The sequence below is a fragment of the Hyperolius riggenbachi genome, chromosome 1 (genome assembly GCF_040937935.1).
Source record: "Hyperolius riggenbachi isolate aHypRig1 chromosome 1, aHypRig1.pri, whole genome shotgun sequence".
Taxonomy (NCBI): domain Eukaryota; kingdom Metazoa; phylum Chordata; class Amphibia; order Anura; family Hyperoliidae; genus Hyperolius; species Hyperolius riggenbachi.
Genome location: NC_090646.1, coordinates 168,045,274 through 168,071,232, shown reverse-complemented (window position 1 = coordinate 168,071,232; position 25,959 = coordinate 168,045,274). Strand labels below are relative to the sequence as shown.

The 25,959-nt window shown below is 41.1% G+C and overlaps 1 protein-coding gene across 2 annotated transcripts in view; it reads left to right on the top strand.

Annotated features, from left to right (window-relative positions):
• Positions 1 to 25,959, top strand: part of TLL1 (tolloid like 1) — a 219,729-nt gene that overhangs the window by 70,108 nt on the left and 123,662 nt on the right. Inside the window, exon 1 of one of the 2 annotated variants that reach the window (XM_068278832.1) lies at positions 5,459 to 5,555. The exons of the other annotated variant lie outside the window; for it this stretch is intronic. The gene's annotated coding sequence lies outside the window, so the exon portion shown is untranslated. Of the gene's footprint in view, positions 1 to 5,458; positions 5,556 to 25,959 lie in introns of those variants that run through there. 2 annotated transcript variants of the gene reach the window in all.

Below are 25,959 nucleotides of genomic sequence, written 5' to 3'. Positions count from 1 at the left end.
ATTATTGTTAAGGTGGCCATGCACTCGTTAGATTAGCAGCAGATAGATCATCAGATAGATCTCTGATCTATCTGATGTGTTTAGGAACATTTTTTACTAGGAACAGATTTCTAATAGATTTCACTATGAAATGTATTGAAAATCGATCTGATGGCATTTGTTTGCCATCAGATTTCCATGAGGTCCAATGCAAAATAAGCCATCTCAACAGATCCCCCTAGATTTTCCATCATGTCAGATCGATTGAAATTGAAATCGGCCACAAATCGATCGATTGGTCAATCGATTTGCGATCAATCGGCCGATAATCGGCTGAGTGTATGGGCCCCTTAAGTTTTGGTAATTTGGGCCTGATACATGCTAACCTGTGCGAGAAGAGGGTAAGATTGGGATACTTACCTAAGTAAATGCTCCTCGAGCCCACTGCTTCTGGTTAGGACCCTCTTCTTCTTGTCACGTTCCTGCATGTGTTTGAGTGCATCCATGCTGGGCATACGCAAGAACAGTCCATGTATGTATACTCAGAAGAGTGAAGCCGCTTGTGCATGGAGAGAAAGGCTCTGTACAAGCGGCTTCGTTCTACTGTGCATGCACAGACCATACTTGCGCATGTCCAGTGATGGATGCTCGTTTGCACGGTGTTGTTGAATTAATTTAAATCGGACCCAGCGCTAGAACGGTGGGCTTCAGGGGGATTGAAGAAGCTTCTTGACTATCTAGAGGCTTCCTACTACTAAGGTAAGCATCTATTTGTAGTTTAACAATTTGCTTCAAGTACGATTAGTGTTAGTACTGCATGTAAAAAGGATACCCTTCGCCCTTAGGTGCTACTTTGAGAGACGATTTCCAAATATATGGGTAACCTTTTCAAAGCATTAGTACTGGCGTTTTGGCACCTCAGTGTTCTGTTGATATTCCTAAAATTGTGCTGGGCACACACTTCGATGTGATGGGGCAGTCTTTTGTGTAGTGTTTATGCCTCATTGAAGAATGTTTTTTTCTACATTTTGACACGATTTTCGTTGGATCGCTCATTATCATGGAGTGATTGTATCATTTTTTTTTTCTGATGATTTGTGAGTAAAAAAAAAGAAAAATGGGAATCATAAGAAAATTGCATAGCACCATCTTTGGTATGCAATTTTCTTGTGCACTCATTAACTTTATTCCCAAAAAGCAAACACAGGGAAAGTGCGGTAGGTACTATGTTGTGTTTGGGAGTAAAATCATATTGCGTCAGTGGAAGAGGGACACCACTATTTCCATGATAACCATGGTGGCCTTGTGGTCGGAGAAGTACATACAATCCAAACATTGGATCAAAACAGCAGAAAATTACCCTAATTGTATATGTGTTTTACCAGCCTCCTTATTAAAGGACCACTATCGCGAAACAGTAAGCAGTTAAAAGCTGACAGAACCGACAGGTTTTGGACTAGTCCATCTCTTCATGGGGGATTCTCAGGGTTTTCTTTGTTTTCAGATGCACTTCCTGAATGGCAGTTTAACTGCCAAAACAGTAAGATACCAGTCAGCCTCCCTACTCACTTGCACGCTATTTTGTCAGTTAGACTTTTCAACTGCCATTCAGGAAATGCCCTGAGAATCCCCCATGATGAGATGGACTGGTCTAAAACCTGTCGGGTTCTGCCAGCTTTTGACTGCTTACTTTTTCCGTGATAGTGGTCCTTTAAGTACATGTTTACTGTAAAATTGTCTGTTCGGACGTAGATTGTACTAACTGGCACCTGAATCCACAGGTCTCCCAGGTGTCCTGTTTGCAAAGACGTTATCCAAACGATATAAGAACTTCATAGATCCATTTGACTCACTGAAGGATTGTATATGTCAGTTTGGCCTCATTTTCTCACGGGTGGGCTCGGAGAAATCATAGTATTATTAATGGCTTTTAGCCTCAAGTCTGTAGTTGTGTTTTCTCCATCTATATCAGTAACGACGACAGATCAGACTGTTCAAGTGCTAGAATGTTAACTTATGGAATAACATCAAATGAAAGATAATGTTAATCACAGTAGAGTGCCTGAGAACCTTGCAATTAAACACCAAGTGGGACTTGACATTTAAATTCCAGACAAATGCAACTCACTGAGCTGTCTCCATTCAATTAGCACTGTTTGTAATTGATTTTCTTTGCACTGTAATATGAAGCAGATGATCTTTGAATAGATTAATCCTATTGCTAACTGTAGTTAATTTGTCATTAATGGATTTCTTACATGTAGAATTGAAAGGGGCTTTCCTGATCGGTATCTGCTGAAGAATTGTGGCTATATTTGCTGATTGTTAAACAGATAGAATTACCCAGTAATGGTCTTATCGAAACAATGGACTCAATGCAGACCCTCACCTTTACAATTTGCCATTTGTCATTAAGTAAACAGAACCTTTGCAAACAGATCAAGGTACACGTGATACTGTATGGCAGATTATTATACAGTCAGTTTGATAAGACATGCAGTTTTATAAAAGCTGTGATTTAAAGGGGAACTCTAACCAAGGACTGAACTTCATCCCAATCAGTAGTTGATATCCCCTTTCCATGAGAAATCTTCACCTTTTCTTGAATAGATCATCAGCTGGGTCTGTATGGCTGTTTTTGTGGAGAAACCCCTCCCACACTGTGATGTCAGGACCTAGGTCATGACAGTTGTTGCATAGTGGGAAGTAACAGCTGTTTCCAACTGCCAAGCAACCAGTATCTCCCTCTGTGCATATGTATATCTATAAAAAAAACAACCTCTGAGCTTTTCGCAATGTTATGTGGTAGTAGTTGTGGTTTTAAATAATGACAGTTGGTGCTGTCTAGTTTTTTCTTGTCTGCCAGTAGTAAAGATGATGTGCAGGCTCATAGTGGATCAAACAACATGAACAAATTACATGGAGAATATCAATAATGTCTTGATCTATTTCCTATTTTTAACTTTTCACTTTGTAATGTATTGATATATTTTTCCCCATTTTTTTTGCTCAAGTTCCTCTTTACGTGACAATCAAAATCCTAGATATAGAGAACACAGGAGTCTGACCTCTACTATAGCTTAGCACAGTAACATTATGCTTCAAAGGCACATTTCCCCATTTCTGTCTAGTGAACAAGATTCTGCCCTCTATTGTAACTCTCACTGTCAATCAAGATTGGTTGGCTTATTATACAATGGGCTTCAATCAGTTTGCTCTTATGAGGTACAGCTTGTGTGCCAGGGTTAAGAAACTCCGATTTCTGCAGCTGTCATTGAAAGCACAGGAAGCTGCTGGATACCACAGGAACAGCTGGAAAGCCACAGGTTGCCTATGTGTTATCTGCACGCAGCTTGCATTTTATAAAGGACTGCTCATAGCAATGTCAAATGAGCAAAAATGTTAAACTGGTGTTTCATTCACTGTGCAAAGAGTCATGGGTAATTCTGTCTCTGCAAGGGAAATATCTAAGATTTGGGAATTATTTGTGCTAAAATCAAAGACATAGCGAGCTCTTTGAAACACAAGTTTTGTTCAGTAACATACTTTGCAGACACAGGCAATTTTTGATCACTGGACAGATTTTGTTCTTAGCTGAGGGTGATGTAGTTTGCAGCAGATTTGATCATTTACAGCGATGACCATAAGTGACAGATGTAGGCATTCTGTCCCCATGTCTAATGTCCAGATTGTATGAGAAAGAGCAGAAGTAGTGTTACCAGCAATCACATGAACATACCACTTCAGCAGCTGAATCTTCTGTTTCCTCTACTAAAGTAAAGCTAAATGGAACAAGGCAAATTCTGAAAGTGATAATGTTGTTTAGAAAAATTATAAGTGTTATTTTTTGAGCTGAATGTTTAAGCTTAAAGAGGAACTCCAGCCTAAACAAACATACTGTCATTAAGTTACATTAGTTATGTTAATAAAATAGATAGGTAATATAATCTCTTACCCACACTGTTTTAAAAAAACAGGCAAATGTTTTATTTCATGATGGCAGCCATCTTTTTGGTTGAAAGGAGGTGACAGGGAGCATGAGACACAGTTCCAACTGTCCTGTGTCCTGAGCACCTCTCCCAGTTGCTAGGCAACGTGAATAACAACATAGGAAATCCCATTATGCTCTCCACAGCATCAGGGAAAAAAAGCCTGGGCCTTTTTTCTTTGATGGGTGGAGCTTAGCTAAAAATGCAGCTAAAAATGATGCTTAGGTAAGAAAAACAAAGTTCTGATGCTGTGAAACTGTTAAAGGGGTTCTGTGGGGGTTTTTGAGGAGAAAAACTGCCACTTACCTGGGGCTTCTATCAGCCCCCTTCAGCGGTAATGTCCCACGCCGTCCTGCTCCCATCCGCCGTTCCCCGCAGCCGGCACCGGGCTATTATTTGTCTGTCACACAGACGACTAATGCGCGCCGCCGCTCCTCCGCTCGCGTCATCTGAGGCTTACTGCGCAGGTGCAGTACAACGGTTTCTTGTACTGCGCTTGCGCAGTAAGCTTCCGATGACGCAGGCGGAAGCGAGCGGGTGCGCGGCCACTGTAGCGCAGCCGCAGTTGGATCCCATGCCGCGCTAGACCGGGGCCGGCGGCGGAGAACGGCAGATGGGAGGAGGACGGCGTGGGACATTACCGCTGCAGAAGGCTGATAGAAGCCCAAGGTAAGTGTCTGTTTTTCTCCTAAGAATCCCCCCACAGAACTCCTTTAAAGAAACACCAAGCCTTTTCAGTTCTGCTGAGTAGATTTTTAGTCCGGAGGTTCACTTTAAGGTCGCATTCACAGTGCCACATTGCTGAGCTGCATTATAAAGTCTTATAACGCAGCTAATCACACTGCAATAATAATCCTATGAGCCGTTCACAGTGCGACGTTAGCGTCACGTTGAAAATGTTGCGTTGTTGTAACTCACTGCTTACAGTGCGTTACCTCTAAACGCAGACACTTTGCGACTTTAACGTCGCATTAAACGCAACGTCCCACTGTGAATATGGCCTAAATGGTACCCGAGGTGACATGATGAGATAGACATGTGTATGTACAGTGCCAACTAGGGTGTGTTCCTTTGCTTCTTTTGCTGCCTCAAAGAGTTAATCAAGTAGATATGAAAGTGACAATTTCTCTCCAGTCGAGATCCAGATGGACAATAGAGTAACCCTCACTGATAAGGGATTACAGCCATAAAACTCAGCCTGGCAGAAAACAGCTTCTGAATGCAAGGGATAGATAAAAAAGGTCAGTAGTTCAAATATTTTATCTCTGGGACACTAAAACTGTATCATTTATATGAGACAATACATCATTAAACCTACTTTTAGAGTTTTTAAAAAGAAAATAAAATTGTGGGATTCTATAAAAAAAGTCATTTTCAGAAGGATAGATAGAACTGTTTTATCTCATCAGTTTTTTTTCCTCGGGTTTCCTTTAAAGTGAACCTGAAGTGAGAAGCCTGCACAAGGAGTCCAGAAGAGGTATTGGACCCGGCTGGTCGAATAACTCCAACAGGGAACGACGCTGGAACGATGGGATGGAGAGAGGACCAAGAAGGCTTTATGGTATCCAGAGCCATCCCTCTACATAGGTAATCTGAAGGGAGTTTTCTTGCTTTAGGTTCACTTTAAATAACCTTGCTTGTTGTAGTTATGCACCTTCTATACGTATTGAAGAAAAAGAGATAAAGAAATAGCTTACTAATAGATTATTGTTCATTCACAAAAACAATGCCAAAATCTGGTTGTTCATTTCCATCTTTCTATAACTGTATTGACTATAAAATGCGGCAGGCTGCCAAGAGCTACACTTTTCTGCAGGATAAGCAAATACAACAACTCAGATAACAAAGGCTCATAAAAGGAATTAGTTAAGAAGGTTTTGCTTAGTAGTATATTATTTCTTGAACACAGAAATAAGATACAACATTTCTGAGCAATAAAAAATGTCCTTAAATGAGACGAAAAACCCATCCATGGGTCCCGGCATCTAAGCAATCTTACCTTGGGTGTGGTTTTCTTCCGAGCAGCTCCATCAGCTGGTGATTTGGTTTGGTAAAGGTCATGACCAGAGGAAGTTGGCGACCTCTGAACCAGATCTAGTTGGCCACATATGCACAGTAGCTCAGCGCCACCACTCTTTCCTTGCTCCCAGCCTTCTCATGATTGCAATATGATGCCGGGAGCACAGACAGAGCTACTGCCCAACAAGATCTGGCTTAAAGGTTGCCAACTTTCTCCAGTCACAAAAATTCTGATTGGAGCTAAGGATGCAGTGTGGTACAAGTGTGTACTTCTTGTATTTCAGGTAGGGGGACTGGTTTGGAAACTGGCTTGGCCTTGCACTTTCCATTGCCCCGTAGGAATGATCAGTGAGTAAATTACATGCAGCTTGAAATTAGACCAATCAGAATAACATCCTGAAAATTTTTATTGGTCCATGCTGCATAGCATTTACATGAAATTTGAATGCAAGGAGACATTATTTGATCATCCTTAATGGCTAGCTTAATGTTTATTAAACAACTGATTTAAGTGTTTAAAGAGGAAATCCAATGAAAATAATGTAATAAAAATGTTTTACAATAATTATATATAAATGATTTAGTCAGCGTTTGCCCATTGTAAAATCTTTCCTCTCCCTGATTTACGTTCTGACATTTATCACGTGGTGACATTTTTACTGCTGTCAAATGATATCAGTGGAAGGAGATGCTGCTTGTTTTTTTGGCAGGCGGAATCAGCTTTCCCACAATCCAACAAGGCTCCCACAGTGTGATGTCAGAACCATGGTCCTGACATCATACTGTGGGAGGGGTTTCACCACAATAACAGCCATACAGAGCCCCCTGATGATCCGTTTGTGAAAAGGAATAGATTTCTCATGGGAAAGGGGGTATCAGCTACTGATTGGGATGAAGTTCAATTCTCGGTTACGATTTGTCTTAAAATTATTTAAAAATCAAATGAGAATAATGTACAATTTTGAGCAATGATGGTCAAATAGTGAATACATTGGTGGTATTTTTTTTAACTATTTTGAATGTACAACAATTTTTTTTTTTACAGATTAATTCTGTAATATATAAACACTGTAAAATATCTTTTTGGGTGTATTCACACTACAGTATGGGCAGTGAGTTCACATGCAGTGTTATTGTGCAAAGGAACATGCGTAGTGTGAACACCCCCTTTTTATTTAGCTGTTATATAAAATCTGGGTTGATTTTTTTTTACTACTTGCTCATTTAGATTTTTTTTTAATTTAAAGGGGTTCTGTTGCCCTTTTAAAAAACAAAAAACTGCCACTTACCTGGGGCTTCTATCGGCCCCCTGCAGCTGGAATGTCCCGCGCCGCCCTCTTCCAAGGCACCGTTCCCCACTGCCGGCACCGGTGTAATTATTCGTCTAACTAGACAAATAGAAGTGCGGTTGTGCGGCCGTGCCCGTGCTCGCTCCCATGTGCATCAGCGGTAGCTTACTGCGCAGGCGCAGTACGAATGTTTCCTGTACTGCGCCTGTGCAGTAAGCTTCCGCTGATGCGCACAGGAGCTAGCACAGGCCACACAGCTGCACTTCTATTCGTCCTTCTATTCGTAACTATTCAACGAATAATTGCACCGGTGCCTGTGGCGGGGAACGGCACATCGGAGGAGGACGGCGCAGTACATTCCAGCTGCAGGTGGCCGATAGAAGCCCCAGGGAAGTGGCAGTTTTTTGTTTTTTAAAAGGGTAACATAACCCCTTTAAAAAATCTCTTTGAATAACCTGAAACATAATTACATAGCTAAAGAACACTGTAAATAAGTTTATTTGTTGAAACTGACCATTTCTGAGACATCTAACTCGCTTTATCAGCGTAAATACCTGTGCTTTTTGTTTTTTTTTTGTTTTTTTTAAACATCATAAATACAAAACAGTAGTAGAGCAATTAGCTTATAACTAGTGAGAGATATGCGCAAAAATAAATTGCTGTGATTTTCTGACTTCACAAGGAATATTTTCATTCACTTATAAAGCCTGAAATGGGAAATTGTAAGTGTACTACATATAAAAGGTGTAATACGTATAATAAAATGGTGCTAAATACATGCAAATGTGAAAAGAAAAACCTGAGGTGAGTACTACAAAGGCACGGGCACTTTCCCATGTGTTCTCTGTTTAAAAAAATAGTAAATACATGTCTAAAATTCCAGACAAATAACAGATTCTCCACTGTTTATGCCCTGCCAACCACAATCAAAAGTACTTATGTCAGTTAGCATTCTAAAGCCTGGACCCACTGCAGCTTGTGGAAATCATGGTGATTTCCGAAAGCATGAAGTTCAGAGTTTTTCATTGCGATTTCCAGGAGTGATCACAATTTGCCGGCTATGGATCGTTCTGGGCAAATTGCAAAAACACTGCAGGACCTGCGATTGTGAACCACCAGCAGTGGGTAAGATTAGCCTAGCACTTTTGGAAACAATGGCGATTCCTAAGTGCTGTAAAATGACAACTGAAGGGAGAAGAATATGGAGGCTGCCATATTTATTTCCTGTTAAACAATACCAGTTGCCTGGCAGCCCTGCTGATCTATTTGGCTGCATTAAGCTAGGTATACATCATGAGTTTTTTTGGCAGTTGGATGGCTTGATAGATAATTTCCGACAGGTCCAATCTGATTTTGATTGTTTTTCTGATTTATTTCCTCATAGAAGTCAATGGAAATTGATTAGAAAAACGATCAGAAAATTGATCAGAGAATGGATTGGCTAGTAAATCTGCAGAAAACACTTATCGTGTATTCCCAGCATTGGTGTCTGAGTAACACCAGAAACAAGCATACAGCTAATCTTGTTCGATCTAATAATATTATCATGCTTGGTAACACCGGATCTGCTACATTTGATGTGTTTGCTGTTCCATGCAAATTTATGCAGTTTTAAATGGACTAATCAAATTCTACCTTTTGTGAAATTCAATTGGTCCATTTACAAGCTGGATACATTTGCATAATTTTGCACCAACTCTAAATTATTTATATCTGATTGATCACCCCTGTGTTGTGCAGAAAAATGCATGCAGCGGTGTGTTATTTGAACAAGCTGCTGGGCAGTGCATAAGTGTCGGCCATCAGACAGGGCTGTCGCTTCACTGACTGACGTCCCTACGTATCACACACTGAGACGCGTTACTGAAATGAAGTCAGCAACAGAACTGCGGATTATAAATTTCCTGTTTTTTTATTTATTTATTTATTTTTTTTATTTGGATATTTATATTAGTGTTGTATATTGTATTCCCAGGAAGTATTATGCTTAATTATTTTTCCTTCCTATATATTGGAATTCATAAAAATCTTATAAAATATGAGGAGTCAATTTAAGTGTATATATTCCAACACCAACACCTTTATCAGCTATAATTTATTCCTTTTGAGATCTCACATTCATGTGTTCTACTTTGAAATGAAAGTACAATATTCCCTGTACCTCATCTGCTGGATGGCTAATGTGATGTAGCACTGTAGTGTATAGCACTGTAGTGGCTGAATAGTGTACTGGTTAAGGGCACTGCTTTGGACATGGGAGACCAGAGTTCAAATCCTGGCTAGGGTAAGTACTTCAGTAAGGAGAGCAAGGCAAGACTTCCTAACACTGCAGGGTGGCCTCTTGAGCGTGTCCCAGTGCCTGCAGCTCTTGAGTGCTTTGAGTCCAACAGGAGAAAAGTGCTATACGAATGTTTGTATTATTATTATGTCGCAGTACAACGTTGCTCCTAATTCTTTTGTTATTTGTCACATGCTTATTTCTTTCGGCTCGATTAGCACATATAGTATCATTAAAAGGACACATGCATGCACATTTTAAGTGAACTCTGTACTATTTGTTTGTAAACACAGAGTTATTGGAATGTTAAATTCTGTGTTCCTTGCAATAAATAGCTTTTTATTTGTGACCTTTTAAGTATGACTACAGCAACAAATACAAAAATGTCCTTGTGCTAACCTGGACATCCACTAATAAGGTTAACTGTATGCTGTATTCCCAAGATCAGCATAATGTTAATGCTAGTTCTTGACTGCTCCAGTGGGGTGCATAGGTTAGGATGGAGAGAGCATAGTGATTAGTGAGTGGTTGATTTGTAGATGAGTGATGAATATCTTAGGATTGTTGATTTCCGTGTGTATACAGGTGCAGAAACATTTGATGGATGTCCCCCGTCAGTGATTGGGAACTGATCCCCGATGGGTGACATCACTGGTCCGGGGTGCACAGACACGAGTCAGCTGTGTAGCTGACTACTTGTTCTGTTGCTATGCAGAGGGGTGGAGGGACGACAGCGGCCGTGCGTGACATCATTATCGGCTGAGGCGGTCGATATAGGCTGTCTCAGCCAACTTTAGACAATCGTGTAAACGAGGCTTTTGCCTACGTCATTGTAAATGCCTAGGGCATGGTGAACATTGTGGAATAAACATGTAATTTGTTTTTGTTCTATGTTTTTGCATAAAAACTCAAATTGGCACATCTGCTACAATGTGGCTCTACACCTGATAGGTCATATTGGACCAAAGTGGAAGTTGTTAAAAAGCTAATAAATATTGGCTGTGTAGCGCACTTGTGTGCATTGAGAGCACTTTTAATTTAACCCGGATGTCCTGGATTCATGAACGATAAGTTATTGCTGTTGGAACACACATTCAAGTGCAATAGTACAAACTGTAATTCTCTGACTTCATAAAGTCCTGATATGACCCAGGAGAGGGTCCTCACTTGCATTCTAATAAAGCAGACAATTAGTAAAAATTGAGTCCAGGTTTGCTGGATCACTTGCGTGCTCCTGTCTTCACCGGCCCGGGATAACCTTAGAGAATCAAAATGTACTGGGCTCAGAGACAGAAAGTTAACATTTTCCAAAAGAGATCAAAAATAGCAATTACATCTACAGAAGCAGCATGATCACCAGGCATGTGCATTAGTGAACGTTTGAATAATAGTAGTATACTTCCTCGAGTCCTAAAGGGCTGCTTCTAATCAGCAACAACTGAATGCAAGTAGAGGTATCTCAGCAGCCAAAGGCTATGAAAACATAGATATTGGCACGAAGAGAGAGAAGATAGCTCCAAAAGAGAGGAAGTGAAAGTGTTCAGAGATCATGTCCTTTGAATGAAAAAGGACAAAGTTAGTGATAACATCCAACCTTTGCTTTTAGCAGAAATATACAATCGTTTGTCCTGTCAATTCGTTTACCAGAGTTATGCACCTTGGAATCAGAGATGACTTCTGGAGCCTTAACATTTCTGAAATATGAAATATTTCCTGTTGATACACACACATTTCTTATCAGAATATCAGGGGAGTTAATGTACAAATTTATTATGTCGGGGTCACAGGATGGCCACTTTGCAGTACTTGGTTTAAATAACATGAACGTGACTTGTTGTCTGACCCAACCACCTAACCCCCCCCCCCCCCAACCATGCTTTAAAGGGAACCTAAACTGAGAAGGATATGGATTGTTCTTTTTCAAATAATACCAGTTGCCTGACTCTCCTGCTGATCCTGCTTCTGAAATACTTTTAGCCACAGCCCCTCAACAAGCATGCAGATCAGGTGCTCTGACTGAAGTCAGACTGGATTAGCTGCATGCTTGTTTCAGGTGTGTGATTCAGCCACTACTGCAGCCAAACAGATCAGCAGGACTGCCTGACAACAGGTATTGGTCAAAAGGAAAACATACATATCCCTGACAGTTAAAGCGGAATATAACCCTGCATTTCAACTTTGCTCTAAAATATTATTTACAGCATATTATATGCAAAAAGCATTTTTTTTACTAGACCAGCATTGGAAGGGTTAAACACAGAGGTTTAAAGTTCCGTGGAGAGATATGCAGAAGTTCAGATAGATACATTCTATTTAGTTACATGTATCTATTGATAAATGTTACACACTCTTCGGCTGTCCTCCAAGCTCCTTCTCAGTCAGAGAGATGGGTCACATTCAACACTTAGATACATTTATGTAAACAAAATGTATCTATTTCAGCTTCGGATGCCTCTGCAGAAATCTCCAGGAACTTTAAAGCCCTGTGTAACCCTTCCAATGCTGGTCTAGTAAAAAAAAAAAAATGCTGGTTGCATATAATATACTGTAAATAATGTTTTAGAGCAAAGTTGAAATGCAGGGTTATATTCCGCTTTAAGGTTTCCTTCAAGCATTAGACATTGACTTTTATGGTAGTTGTATTGAATTGTAAATGATATGAAATTTGTGCAAGCGTTTATAAAAAATGAATGCATGCATTAAGTAAGCAAAAACCACTAGCAGCTCACATAAACAGTTATGTGTTAAAAATTCATAAAAAAGATGGATTGCGTCTTATATTCTGTAGCATCTTATACAGCGGCAAATAACTCTTGGGTAACTCTCTAGCATGTGTGGTGATACAATCCATGTGCAGTTTAATGCTGTGCACCTTTGTAGTGGTGTCAAGTTCAAGTGGGGCGTGTAAAGAAAACCTATACAAGAAAGGATCAAACACCTTTGAGGAGTGGTTGCTGGTGCAGGATCCCAATGGCTGCCAATAACAGTATTTGCGTCTGTGGCCTTGACAAATGGGACAGGATTGGCGCTGAAACGATCGTCGGTCAGATGTTTTTACATGTATGATGAGACAATAAATTTGCAGTGTTCCTAATTGAAGTCTGTGTGCAGAACCCTCCTTTCGTTTTAAAGAAAAGCTGAGATAAAACATTTTAAAGTATTTATACTTACCTGGGACTTCCTTCAGCCCCCTTTAGGCTGCAGGGTCCCTTGCCTTCCTCCTGGGACACCCCTTCTCTAGTCACCCCCAGTTGGCACGTACTGTGCATGCAGTCCGTGCTCGATTCTGCCGGCGATTCTCTTATCTTCTGCTCGTTTTTCTTATCTTTTCCCATTGTCCTCCATGCAGAATCGAGCGCAGAAACGATCAGGCGGGAGATCGGACATGTCAGAAAATATGTATTGAGCCATCTAAATGGCTCAACATCGTATATTCCCAGCATAAGTGCTTTTAAATCTTTTGTCTCAGGTACACTTTAAATTTTATTGAGGGAGTGTTGGCTAATTTGTCTTTAGAATGATAATAACTTGAGCAGAGTATCATGCTACATAAAAAAGGTTTGAACAACTTTAACCTTTTTTTTATAAGTTTTCAACTTTGTGCATAAATATCAACAATACATGTGATGAATAAATTGCCAAAACTGCATTCACAATGCATTGGGTATTACATTTACCTGGAATAAAAAAAACGTGTAAATTGAATGGTATATTTTAAAATAGACGATGCATGTCAATTGTTGTATGTGATATTTAGCTGTCTTCCATGTATAAATGCTTACTTTTTGATTTTATGAATTTTTGAATTTTTTACAATTCAGGGTGCACCTACTTATTTTTGGGGGCTCATCAGCATACTCTCAGGTTGGATGCGTGTATGAGTGGATTGAGAATTGGTATGCTATATGCAATTTTATGCTGTACCTAAAACTTATTTTATGTTAATTGAACAATAAAGAGACATCACTATTATTGTGGAATGTGCCAGCGCTCCTCACATCATTTGTTGAAAGATTTTTTGCGTACAGTTGGGGCTAGGGTTACCCCAACATAGTGAGGAAGCTGCAGGCCAATTTAGAGGACCTTTTTCTTGTTCTTGTTTGGTTAGGAGGGATCCATAAGCGCCACCTATTTGTCATTTTTATAAATGCTAACTAACCCAGGATATCACAAAAGGAAAATACGGGTTTTAACCTCCTGAGCGGTCTGGACGAGCTCAGCTCGTCCATCACCGCCGGAGGCTGCCGCTCAGGCCCTGCTGGGCCGATTTTTATCAAATAAAGTGCAGCACACGCAGCCGGCACTTTGCCAGCCGCGTGTGCTGCCTGATCGCCGCCGCTCTGCGGCGATTCGCCGCGAGCAGCGGCGAAAGAGGGCCCCCCTAGCCGCCTGAGCCCTGCGCAGCCGGAACAAAAAGTTCCGGCCAGCGCTAAGGGCTGGATCGGAGGCGGCTGACGTCAGGACGTCGGCTGACGCCGATGACGTCACTCCGCTCGTCGCTATGGCGACGATATAAGCAAAACAAGGAAGGCCGCTCATTGCGGCCTTCCTTGTTTATTCTGGGCGCCGGAGGCGATCGGAAGATCGCCTCCGGAGCGCCCTCTAGTGGGCTTTCATGCAGCCAACTTTCAGTTGGCTGCATGAAATAGTTTTTTTTTTATTTAAAAAAAACCCTCCCGCAGCCACCCTGGCGATTTAATCAGAACGCCAGGGTGGTTAAGCCTTATTTTACTACTGCATGCTGATTTAACACGTAATTATTTTCCAAAAGTTGCATGTGTAATCATGTGGGCTGCATCATAGAATGACCATTGATCACGACCCAAAAAAAAATGCGCTAGTTAGCTTCAAAAAGGGAGAAAAAAAATCCTTCTTTCTACTAGTTATCTATTGTGTCTGAAGAACTAGTAATGCTGATGAAAGAGTGTTCCACAATTTTCGCAGCTCTTAAATTAAGATCCCCTTCTTCAGGTGGAAATGCTTAAAAACAAGAAGAGAATCGAGAGCCCAATATGGTGCAGTATTGTCAGGTAAAATGAAGAGTTCAATACAATTTTATGTGTATATATATTCACAAACATGGGTTACCCATAGACAACCACTTTATATGCAGGTGTGGAGCATTAGGACCTGACCTCACTCAGGTTAAGAAGTCGCTCTCTGTAGATAGTAGATGGGGATGCACCCCTCCACCCAGGGTGGACTAGAAGATCAGCAAAACCTTGGTATACAGAGGCGCCAGAGTAGAGTAAAACGTTTTAATAACTGCTTAAAAGCAGAGGGGGATGTTAGGGTGGACTTACCTCCCTCTTACAAAAAAAAAAAAAGAAAGAAAACTCACTCGAGTCTCGATAAAACAGAATTGACAAATAATTTATTCAACTCCACAAATGCGGCGCATTTTGCGGGAGTGACTCCGCTTCCTCTGGCAAAAATGGGAGCACCCCTCAGTGGGTCAAGCAATAGGTTTGAGCGCCTCTGTGCCCACTGAGTTGTGCTCTTATTTTTGCCTGAGGAAGCGGAGTCACGCCCGCGAAACGCAACGCATTTGTGGAGTCAAATAAATTATTTGTCAATTGTGTTTTATTGAGACTCGAGTGAGTTTTCTTTTTTTGTAAGAGGGAGGCAAGTCCACACTAACATCCCCCTTTGCTTTTAAGTGGTTTTTAAAACGTTTTACTCTACTCTGGCGCCTCTGTATACCGAGTTTTTGCTGATCTTCAGGTGGAAATGACACTTTTACTTTCAACCACAATGGTTGCCCTAAGTTGGTTGCGGTGTCCATGTGGGGAACAACTTTTTGCATAATTTTCTGTGTGGACCAATTTTGTTTTTATACCTGGTAACCAAATCCTCTTTTCACCTCCTCTTCACAATAAATGATGACTAACCTCTTCATAAAATGCATGTATTGTTGACAACTTGTTGGCCATTGCTTACATGTTTTATGACAACCTATTCTTCTATATGGTCTCTTAGTACACACTTAACTGCCTTTCCTGTAAGGCAAGTTAAACTTCCATGTTTATAGTTACTGGCTAAAGAATTTCATCCCAGTTTAAATACTTTGAGGCATTTATTTGACTCCATTTCAATGGCACCATGCCAGTCTTTAAAAAGTGTTTGAATGTTGTACACAATAGTTCAGAAATGACTGAGCTTAGCTCCTTAAGGACTCGAGATTGCAAGCTATCTGCTCCTGGTGTTTTATTTCATCAAGTTTGTCTAAGCGGTTTTGAACACCTTTCACACTAAGTCACTGTGGCTGTTTTGAAGCTGTTTAGCTATAATGTGTATCCATGTCACCAAGTTCCTTAGTAAATGCAGAGCTAAAGAATGCATTTAATGAGTTTGTTTTCCCCATTGTCATCATTTTGTGTACCTACTTGGTCAGCCCTTAAATGTTGCAGTTAAAGGATGACCAAAAAAACCCTGTAAAATTAAAAATACACGTTTACACAAACATATAAGATGTACATTTGACCGAGATTAAAATGCACTGTAGATGAATATTTTCCTGTGATGATGTTAGGTGCAGTAGGTATTATTTATCTGAACCTCTTAGGCTTGAATCACATTCGCCTCAATTCACTAAGCTTATCTCCTGTCTTTAATAACTCTTCTAGAGTTGTTACCATGGTGATAAGGCATGTAGTATTCAGGAACCATTTTACCTCAGGCAAACCTAAAGTTAACTCTTCTGTCTTTCAATTAACTCTTCAATCCTTAAAATAACTCCAGAGTTAAAGACAGGCTGTTTATTAACTGCATGTGAAAATAACTACAGAGGAGGTAAATTAACTACAGAGGAGGTAAAATAACTACAGAGGAGGTAACTTAACTACAGAGGAGGTAACTTAATGAATGAAGAGATAAGATAACTCTCTCTTATGTGGAGATAAGTTTTCTCTTGCCTTATTATCTCCAGCATGATCTTAGTGAATTGAGGCCATTGGCATTTAAAACAGTCCGTTTAGCCGAGCGTACCAGAATGGATCCTAAGGGATGCGAATGGATCCAATGTTAACTTATAGATCCGATTAGTTCGGCACATTATGCTGATTTGACGTGCCACATTGACCCGGCATATACGGAACGAATAAAAAAACAGAAGCAAAATAAAAAATGATCAGTTTTACGGATCAGTTTTTACATAACAGTTTTTGATCCATCCAGTGTGACCCGGGCCTTATTCACTGAGGTTCTGAGTAAGCACATCTCTTCTAATAGTGGAATCACTATAGTGACATTCAGTTGAATGTAGTAAATTATTTAGGATACCCATTTTATGGCAAATTTCCTGGTTTCAGCATCACAATTACTTCCTATATATATTTCTGTATAGCCCTGCCCTCCCAGTGATGCTTAAAGAGACACTGAAGTCTCTTTTTTTTACCTTATTTTGTTATCCAGTCCTCTTAAGCATTAAATTATAAGCTGATTTGCTGCATCTCTGCGGCAGAACAAGTGATTCATGGCCCAGAAATAGCCCTGCAAAGTTCCAGGGTTCGCAGATTTTACTTCCTGGAGGAGATGGAGCTGTGCGCAGTAGCTCTGCCTCCTCTCCAGTCAATCTCCACCTCTCCCCGCCCCTCTCAGTCTTCTTTCACTGAGAGGGGCGGGGAGAGGTGGATATTGACTGGAGAGGAGGCAGAACTACGGTGCAAAGCTCTGCCCTTCCTGGGCAGCATAATCTGCGACCTGAAAAGTCGTGGAACTTTGCAGGGCTATTTCTGGGCCATAATAACTCATTCTGCTGCGGGGATGCAGCGAATCAGCTTATAATTTAATGCTGAAGAGGACTTGATAAGAAAATAAGGTTAAAAAAAGAAACTTCAGTGTCTCTTTAAGCATCACTGAAAAATCAATGTGCTGTTCACAGTGCACATGTTCCGTTAGAGTACACTGCACGAGTCCCCTATTGTTCCTAGCCACATGGCTAATTAATATTCACTGCACAGTAGTGTTGTCTGGATCATGAACGATTAGGATCTTTGATCCGTATCTTTTTTGTGAGTCGAATCATCCGAGATTCGGTTCACAGTGGATGTCTGGAAGAAACAGGAACTGCAGCTTCTCTCACTCTGCTGCAAATGATTCAAAGATTCGGTTCAAAGAAAGATCCGGATCTTTTCAATGATCCGATTCGAATCAGAGTGACAGACAATATTCCCCGTTAGACCAGAGACTGGTGGGAGTGTCTGAGGGCTGGAACTTGGGAGGGCTAAAGAATCATCAATCAGGAAGCAGAGTAAGGGAGGATATTACATCACAGTTGGCTTTATACAAGACAGACAAACATAAGGCCTGCCATGAGCTGTCAGGAGCATCAATCTCTGCAAATACTATATAAAAATTCTGTGAAATCCAAATGTGGACAGTGAAATGCATATGTAATATAAGTACAGCCAATATTTAGCTACTGATATGTGTTTTTTTTTCTCTGAGACCTTATACCTAACAGCTCCTCTTTAACAACACATAATTTCTAGTTGCAGCTCTATAAACTGGACAGCATAGTTGGCATGTAGTAACCTTATCAACTTTCTGCCTTTCACAGTCCCTGCAGTAACATTACCAGCCAATTTCAGGGTTATTAAAATGCCCCATCATTACCACTGTACTGGCCAGTTCAGGCCTTTCTAGCTGTACTAAGACTGTTTGTGTCCTCAGTATTAATAAAGTACCTTTAGCTTACTCCAATATTAAAGCAAACCTGAAGTACATAAAAAACGTATGATGTAATGACTTGTATGTGTATTACGGATAATGAATAGAACAGAATCTCATATTTTTATTTTCATTTATATAGTTTGTTTTTTAATAACATAGCATCATTTGGTCACATTTGCAGCTTACAAACCACACTCTGTATTTTAATCTATAAAACAGAGCAGAGCTAATGACCTTTTCAACCTTCCTGCAGTAAAACCTTTATCTTAAGCTGTCTATCTCTGTTTCTTGGCTGTTTAAGTGCTTAAGAAAACAGGACTGTATTCAACCCAAGTTGGGTCGAGTAGCTCAGAGAACCTCTTTTGCATAGAAAACAGCTTTAACTCTTCATGTACTGGAAAACAATATAAGACTTTCTTTGCTACTAATGTTCTATTTCTTAGCTGCACTACACATACAATTCATTATCTCATAAGTTTGCTTTAGATCAGCTTTGAAAATCAGACCACTTACTGTAGGTCCTACCAACTCGTTTGAATGCTTGGGGGTGCAACTTTCAGCTGAGGAAAACATTAACATATTGCTGATCTACCGCCCACCAGAAAAATACTCAGACTTCCTTGAGGAACTTGTAGACCTCCTGTGCAACCTAACACTGGAACACCCCAGATGGATTGTTCTTGGAGATTTCAATACATGGGTGGACGACTCCTCTTCACAATTTGGAAAAGAGCTACCTCGTGCCTTACATGAACTGGGCTTCCTCCAATCAATCAGCTCTGCTACTCACAGGAAAGGTCACACTCTGGACCTTATATTCCATACTGGGCTGTCAATAGCCAATGTGGAAATTAATCCTGTTGCCTGGTCAGACCATCACACTATCCACTTCTCCCTCTCAATACCAGCCATCAAACACCAGGTCAAGAATCAAATAAAATATCGCCGCTTAAAAGGGCTAACACCTCAACATATCCGAGATAACCTTAGCTTTGATGAATTGACTGACTCCAGCTTGGACCCTGATACTCTGGTGTTTAAATACAACAAATGTGTGTCCTCCACCTTTGAGACCATTGCTCCTCTGCGCACCAAATATCTTACTCCACACCATCATGCACAGTGTTTTGATAACGCTATAAAAGTGCTGAAAAGACAAGGCCGAAAACTTGAGAGGCTGTGGCGCAAATCTCAGTCCCCAGAAGACAAACATGCCTTAATCTTCCACTTGAAGAGCTACCAAAAGGTAATCACGGGAAAAAAATCATCCTTTCTATCACAAGAGATTGCAAATGCAGTTAACAAACCAGCCCAACTGTTCCGCACAGTGGAAAAACTCTGCAACCCAGCATGTCAAAAACTTAATATCGAGTCTTCAAAGGACCTCTGTGACCAATTCACAGACAAAGTCTCCGCTATAAGGTCCGCCATCCAACTTACAGCATCTGAGCCTAATATAGCGCCGAAGACCATTAGCAGAGACAACGTAACACCTTGGTCAAACTTCAAAGAAATTGATGAAGAAGTCACATCAAGCATCCTCCTTCACGTCCGCCTAACTACCTGTGACCTGGATCCTGGCCCAACACAGCTCAAGTTGAACTGCCCCGACCTGTTCGTACCGGTATTCCTCAAAATTGTTAACTGTTCCTTACAATCAGGGATATTTCCTGCTTTACTGAAGGAAGCAATCAACAGGCCTCTCCTCAAAAAACCCTCCCTGGACCCAGATGCAATGACCAGCTACAGACCTGTCTCCAACCTCCCCTTTCTGGGCAAGCTAATTGAAAAAGCTGTATACCTCCAGCTAGAAGCCAGAATCCTACAAAATAACAGTTATGACCCATTCCAGTCTGGCTTCAGGAAACACCACAGCACTGAAACTGCCCTCATCCAAATATGCAACCACCTGCTCATGGCAAGAGACAGAGGAGAGTGCTCGATCCTCATACTGCTAGACCTTTCTGCAGCCTTTGACACAGTTGACCATGACATCTTGATAAACAGGCTACAGGAATACTGCGGCATTGATGGCATAGTACTTCAGTGGTTCCAATCCTTCTTGAGTGGCAGAACCCACAAAGTGTCTATGGGGCCCTTCCTGTCCACCCCTGTAACACTTAAGTATGGGGTGCCCCAGGGCTCAATCCTCTCTCCCCTGCTTTTCACGATTTACATGCTACCGTTGGGAAAACTAATCCAAAAACATGGCCTGACATACCACTGCTACGCAGACGACACCCAACTATATCTTTCCTTCAAGCCTGGTGTGACAGACCCAACTCTAACTATAAACGCCTGCTTACGTGAACTACAGCAATGGATGAATGACAACTGGCTGAAACTAAATGCAGACAAAACTGAAGTCCTTCTGATTGGAGGGCAGAGCATGATAACAAAACAACTTAACTTGCAGTCTTCACCACTGGGAATAGGAGGCACGGATCTACGCAGCTCTGATCATGTGCGTAGCCTGGGAGTTCTAATTGATGGGGATTTAAACTTCAGAACTCAAATCTCTGCTGTGGTGAAATCATCCTATTTTCACCTGAAGAACATTGCAAAAATCAAGCACCTCATACCCCCAGAAGATCTGCCAACCTTAGTCCACGCCTTCATCACATCCCGACTGGACTACTGCAATGCTCTCTACACTGGCCTTCCAAAAAAGGTCTTGTACCGCCTACAGCTGATACAGAATACTGCTGCCAGACTGCTAACCAACCAACCCCGTCACTGCCACATAATGCCAGTCCTGCATTCCCTTCACTGGCTACCTATAGAATGGAGGGTCCTATTCAAGATCGGCCTACTGACATTTAAATCCCTGAATAATCTAGGCCCTGGATACTTGAAAGATATGTTACAGCTGCGTAGCAATCCCCGCATTCTCAGATCCACAGGTTCTAATAATCTAGTCATACCCAGAGTCCACTTGGAAACTTTTGGTCCCAGAGCCTTCTGTCATGCTGCCCCTATGTTTTGGAACTCCTTACCTCAACAGATCAGGACAGCCCCATCCCTGGATGTGTTTAAATCCAGACTGAAAACCCACCTGTTCAGTCTGGCATTTGCAGAAATATAACTTTTGTTGTGTGAATACTTCATCCTACTAACTACTGAATCTGAGAGAGCCTAAGCGCTTTGAGTCCTATGGGAGAAAAGCGCTATAGAAATGTTATTGTATTGTATTGTATAAGTTTATTTTCACTTCAGGTTTGCTTTAATAAGTTTGTCTAGTGGTGGACACGTGTGTAACTCAGTCCACATTGCTACAGTACCATCAGAAACTTCGTTCACAAGTTATTCTGTTCCCAGATGCTCCAGCTGCAATATCCTCCATCATACTTTCTTCTTCTATTCTTGCCCACCTTGGCAGCCTGCATGTGGAGCCTAAACACAGGCAAAGCGGCATCACACAGCTGGATTTGTGCTCTCTTGCAACTTTGTACAACTCGTTACTTTTCATGTAAAGGAGCAGCTGAGTCATTCATGTATTCAGACTCTTGACAGCTTTAGTAGCCCACGTAAATCTTATTTGACAAGTGGCTTCTGTCAGATGTTATAAACTGTAACAAAGCCTCCCAACATGTTTTGCTGATTGGATATGGAGAAGAATAACTGACGCTTTGTCATCTGCTCAGCAAGAACATAACCTGTTTAAATTTAATTTGCGAGATGAGTTGATATTTTGAGTAACTAGAACACTAAGATGACAGAAAGCGTTTTTTTCTTATTAAAATTGGTAATAGTAAGTATGTTATAAAAGATTATGTGATTTTGTCTTATCTTTCTTTCTCTTTCTTCCTTTTTCTGTTTTATATATATATATATATATATATATATATATATATATATATATATATATCTGATGACCAGGGCTGTGGAGTCGGAGTCGTGGAGTCGGAGTCGGGCAATTTTGGGTGCCTGGAGTCGGGAAAAAATGCACCGACTCCGACTCCTAATGAATTTGTAACTGTAATTAAAATAGAAAATATGATAAAATGTTCTATTTCTCAGATAATAGTCATTAAAAATAATGTATATATACAGTATATAAACAGTAATAGCTGTGCTTAGTCCACAAAAATGAAATAAACCAATCAAAATTAGTTACTTGTGCTGCTTCAATAAAGCAGTCCCCGTATTTTTAAGGTCAGATATACATATCTGATTGTGACTGTATATATGATGTGTACACAGGGATCTCTTATATATACTAAATAACATCTATGCTGTAAGAATAAAGCCTGATGTGTAGCTGTGTCACTAATAGAGATGGTCAATGAGATGGAAATAATTCTGCACTGATGCTGATTTATGCAAATTTATGCACTCCCTTTGCTGATGAAATCAAATAATTTGATATGTTGTTAAAATTTGGTTTGGTGACTACAAATTAAAGGGTACCTGAGACGGATGAAAAGTAAAGTTTTATACATACTTGGGGCTTCCTCCAGCCCCCTTCAGGCTAATCAGTCCCTCGCTGTCCTCCACCACCCGGATCTTCTGCTATGAGTTCTGGTAATTCAGCCAGTCAACGCTGTCCGGCCGCATGCCGCTCCCACAGCCAGGAACATTCTGCACCTGTGCAATAGTGCTGCACAGGTGTAGTATGCGGAAACAGTAAATTCGGGCGCCTGAGGCTAGTGGACAAATCGGGCGCCGCCATTCACTTCTATAATAAATATCGTTTAACGGGCGCCCGGTAGGAAAAAAGGGCGCCGGAGAAAACTAACGTTTTAAAAGCGGCGCCCGGAGACTTAATGTTTTATTACTGTTTCTCATGATTACACATTATTTAATGATTTATACATGTTTAAATATTATTTTTAAACGAAAACCAGTACAATATTTTTCCCAAACATTATTTTTAAACGAAAAACATTACTTTTTTTTTTTTTTCATTATTTTTAAACGAAAACAATTACAGGGGGTCTTAGGTTTAGGCACCAACAGGGGGGTCTTAGGTTTAGGCACCAACAGGGGGGTCTTAGGTTTAGGCACCAACAGGGGGTCTTAGGTTTAGGCACCAACAGGGGGGTCTTAGGTTTAGGCACTAACAGGGGGGTCTTAGGTTTAGGCACCAACAGGGGGTCTTAGGTTTAGGCACCAACAGGGGGGTCTTAGGTTTAGGCACCAACAGGGGGGTCTTAGGTTTAGGCACTAACAGGGGGGTCTTAGGTTTAGGCACCAACAGGGGGGTCTTAGGTTTAGGCACTAACAGGGGGGTCTAGGGGTTAGGGGTAGGTACAGGGAGGGTTACTTAGGCACCAACAGGGGGGGTCTTAGGTTTAGGCATCAACAGGGGGGTCTAGGGGTTAGGGGTAGGTACAGGGAGGGTTACTTAGTAATTTTTTTTTTAAACGTTATTATGCGTTTCATTATTTAAACGAAAGATTAACGTTTTTACAATTGCCGATTTAATACACATTATTTAATGATTTATAACGTTTAAAAACATTACTTTTAAACGAAATACATTTTTAAACGTAATCCATGTTTATCGTTAAAAACCGGCGCCCTTTTTTCCCATCGCCCCTTTTTAACGTACGCGTAGTATGCTCCTGGCGGCGGAGTGTGTGCATGCGCACTACGCCCGACTGGCTCAAGTACCTGGACTCATAGCAGAAGATGCAGGTGGTGGAGGAGGACAACGAGGGACTGATTATCCTGAAGGCAGCTGGAGGATGCCCCAGGTATGTATAAAAATTTAATTTCATCTGTCTCAGGTTTACTTTGTTACACAGTAGTACTATACTCTACATATGCACTCCCCACAGAGCTGCAGGGAATCCACTGAGAATGCTGTCCACATTGAACACAGAGGTGTTGTCTGTTTACAATCTCCTCATTCCCCTGCAGAGTACCTGCACATCATTCTTACATGTACCCACAGTTACATTGCCTAGGGCCTGATAGATGTTCTTTGTTCCGGTTTGTACCTTTTACAAGTACTCTTATCAAGGACTAGTTTTAGTCTAAAGGGAATAAATATAGTAGTCTACATATCCTTCTCACTTCAGTTGTCTTGTAAAATTCCTAAGCGTTGGCTTAGGAGACGAATTTCATGTTACATACTTTTAAACAACAAAATTGTAATATGCAAATTAGAGGAGTCGGAGTCGAGGAGTCGGAGTCAGAGTCGGTGGAATCCTAAACTGAGGAGTCGGAGTCGGTGGATTTTTGGACCGACTCCACAGCCCTGCTGATGACACGCTGTGCTGCTATGCTGGGGGTGGGGGAGAGGGAGATGACAAGCGGCACGTTGGGGAGTGGCGTGAATAGTGGGTTCAGGGAGGATCGGCGTCGCTGGGATTGAGTAGGTCTGTCCGGCGCATCGCTCACGGGTTGGGAGTCCCAGGTGCCGTACACATGCCTGATTGTCAGCTTAGGCGGTCCTTATCGGCCGCCTCAGCCGACTTAAAGGGGAACTGAAGTGAGAGGGATATGGTGGCTGCCATATTTATTTCCTTTCAAACAATACCAGTTTCCTGGCAGTGCTCCTGCTGTATTTGGCTGTAGTAGTGACTGAATCACACCTGAAACAAGCATGCAGATAATCTTGTCAGATCTGACAATAAAGTCAGAAACAGCTGATCTGCTGCATGCTTGTTCAGGGTCTATGGCTAAAAGTATTAGAGGCTGATGATTAGCAGGGCAGCCAGGCAACTGGTATTGCTTAAAAGGAAATAAATATGGCAGCCTCCATATCACTCTAACTACAGTTGTCCTTTAAAGAGAAACCGTAACCAAGAATTGAACTTCATTCCAATCAGTAGCCGATACCCCCTTTCCCATGAGAAATCTTTTCCTTTTCTCAAACGGATCATCGGGGGGCTCTGTATGGCTGATATTGTGGGAAAACTCCTCCCACAGTGTGATGTCAGGACCATGGTTCTGACATCACGCTGTGGGAGCCTTGTTGCACTGTGGGAAATAACTGCTGTTTCCAACTGCCAGCAGTAAAAATGTCATCATGTGATAAATGTCAGAATGTAAATCAGGGAGAGGAATGATTTTACAATGGTCAAACACTGACTAATTCATTTATACATAATTATTGTAAAAATTAAACACTTTTGTTCATTACATTATATTCACTGGAGTTCCTCTTTAAAGGACAGCTGTAGTTAGAGGGATATGGAGGCTGCCATATTGATTTCCTTTTAAACAATACCAGTTGCCTGGCAGTCCTGCTAATCCTCTGCCTCCAATACTTTTAGCCATAGACCCTGAACAAGCATATGAAGATCACGTTTCTGACATTATTGTCAAAACTGATCAGATTAGCTGCATGCTTGTTTCTGGTGTTATTCAGATGCTAATGCAGCCAAATAGATCAGCAGGGCTGCCAGGCAACTGGTATTGTTTAATAGGAAATAAATATGGCAGCCTCCATATAACTCTTACTACACTAACTGTGTGTGTACAAGGGTTAGCATCAGGCCATAATTGTGCTTTGTTTTTAAATTAATGCACTTTTATTCATAGTTTGTGCTATCCTCCTGTCTATGCAGTGTCTCTCTATTGGCCAGTGAGGCAATCTGTTGGATACAATGACAGCGACATGCACCTGCCATCTCCGAATGCTACTACTTAGTATAGCGTGGCATTTTAGTGTTTCGTGTGCGCCAAATTGTTTTCATCTGTGGAATCCTAAAACTCTATCTGTGGTTTACATCTTGTGTAATAGCCAGCTCTAATAGAGACAGCATCTTTAGAAAATGAA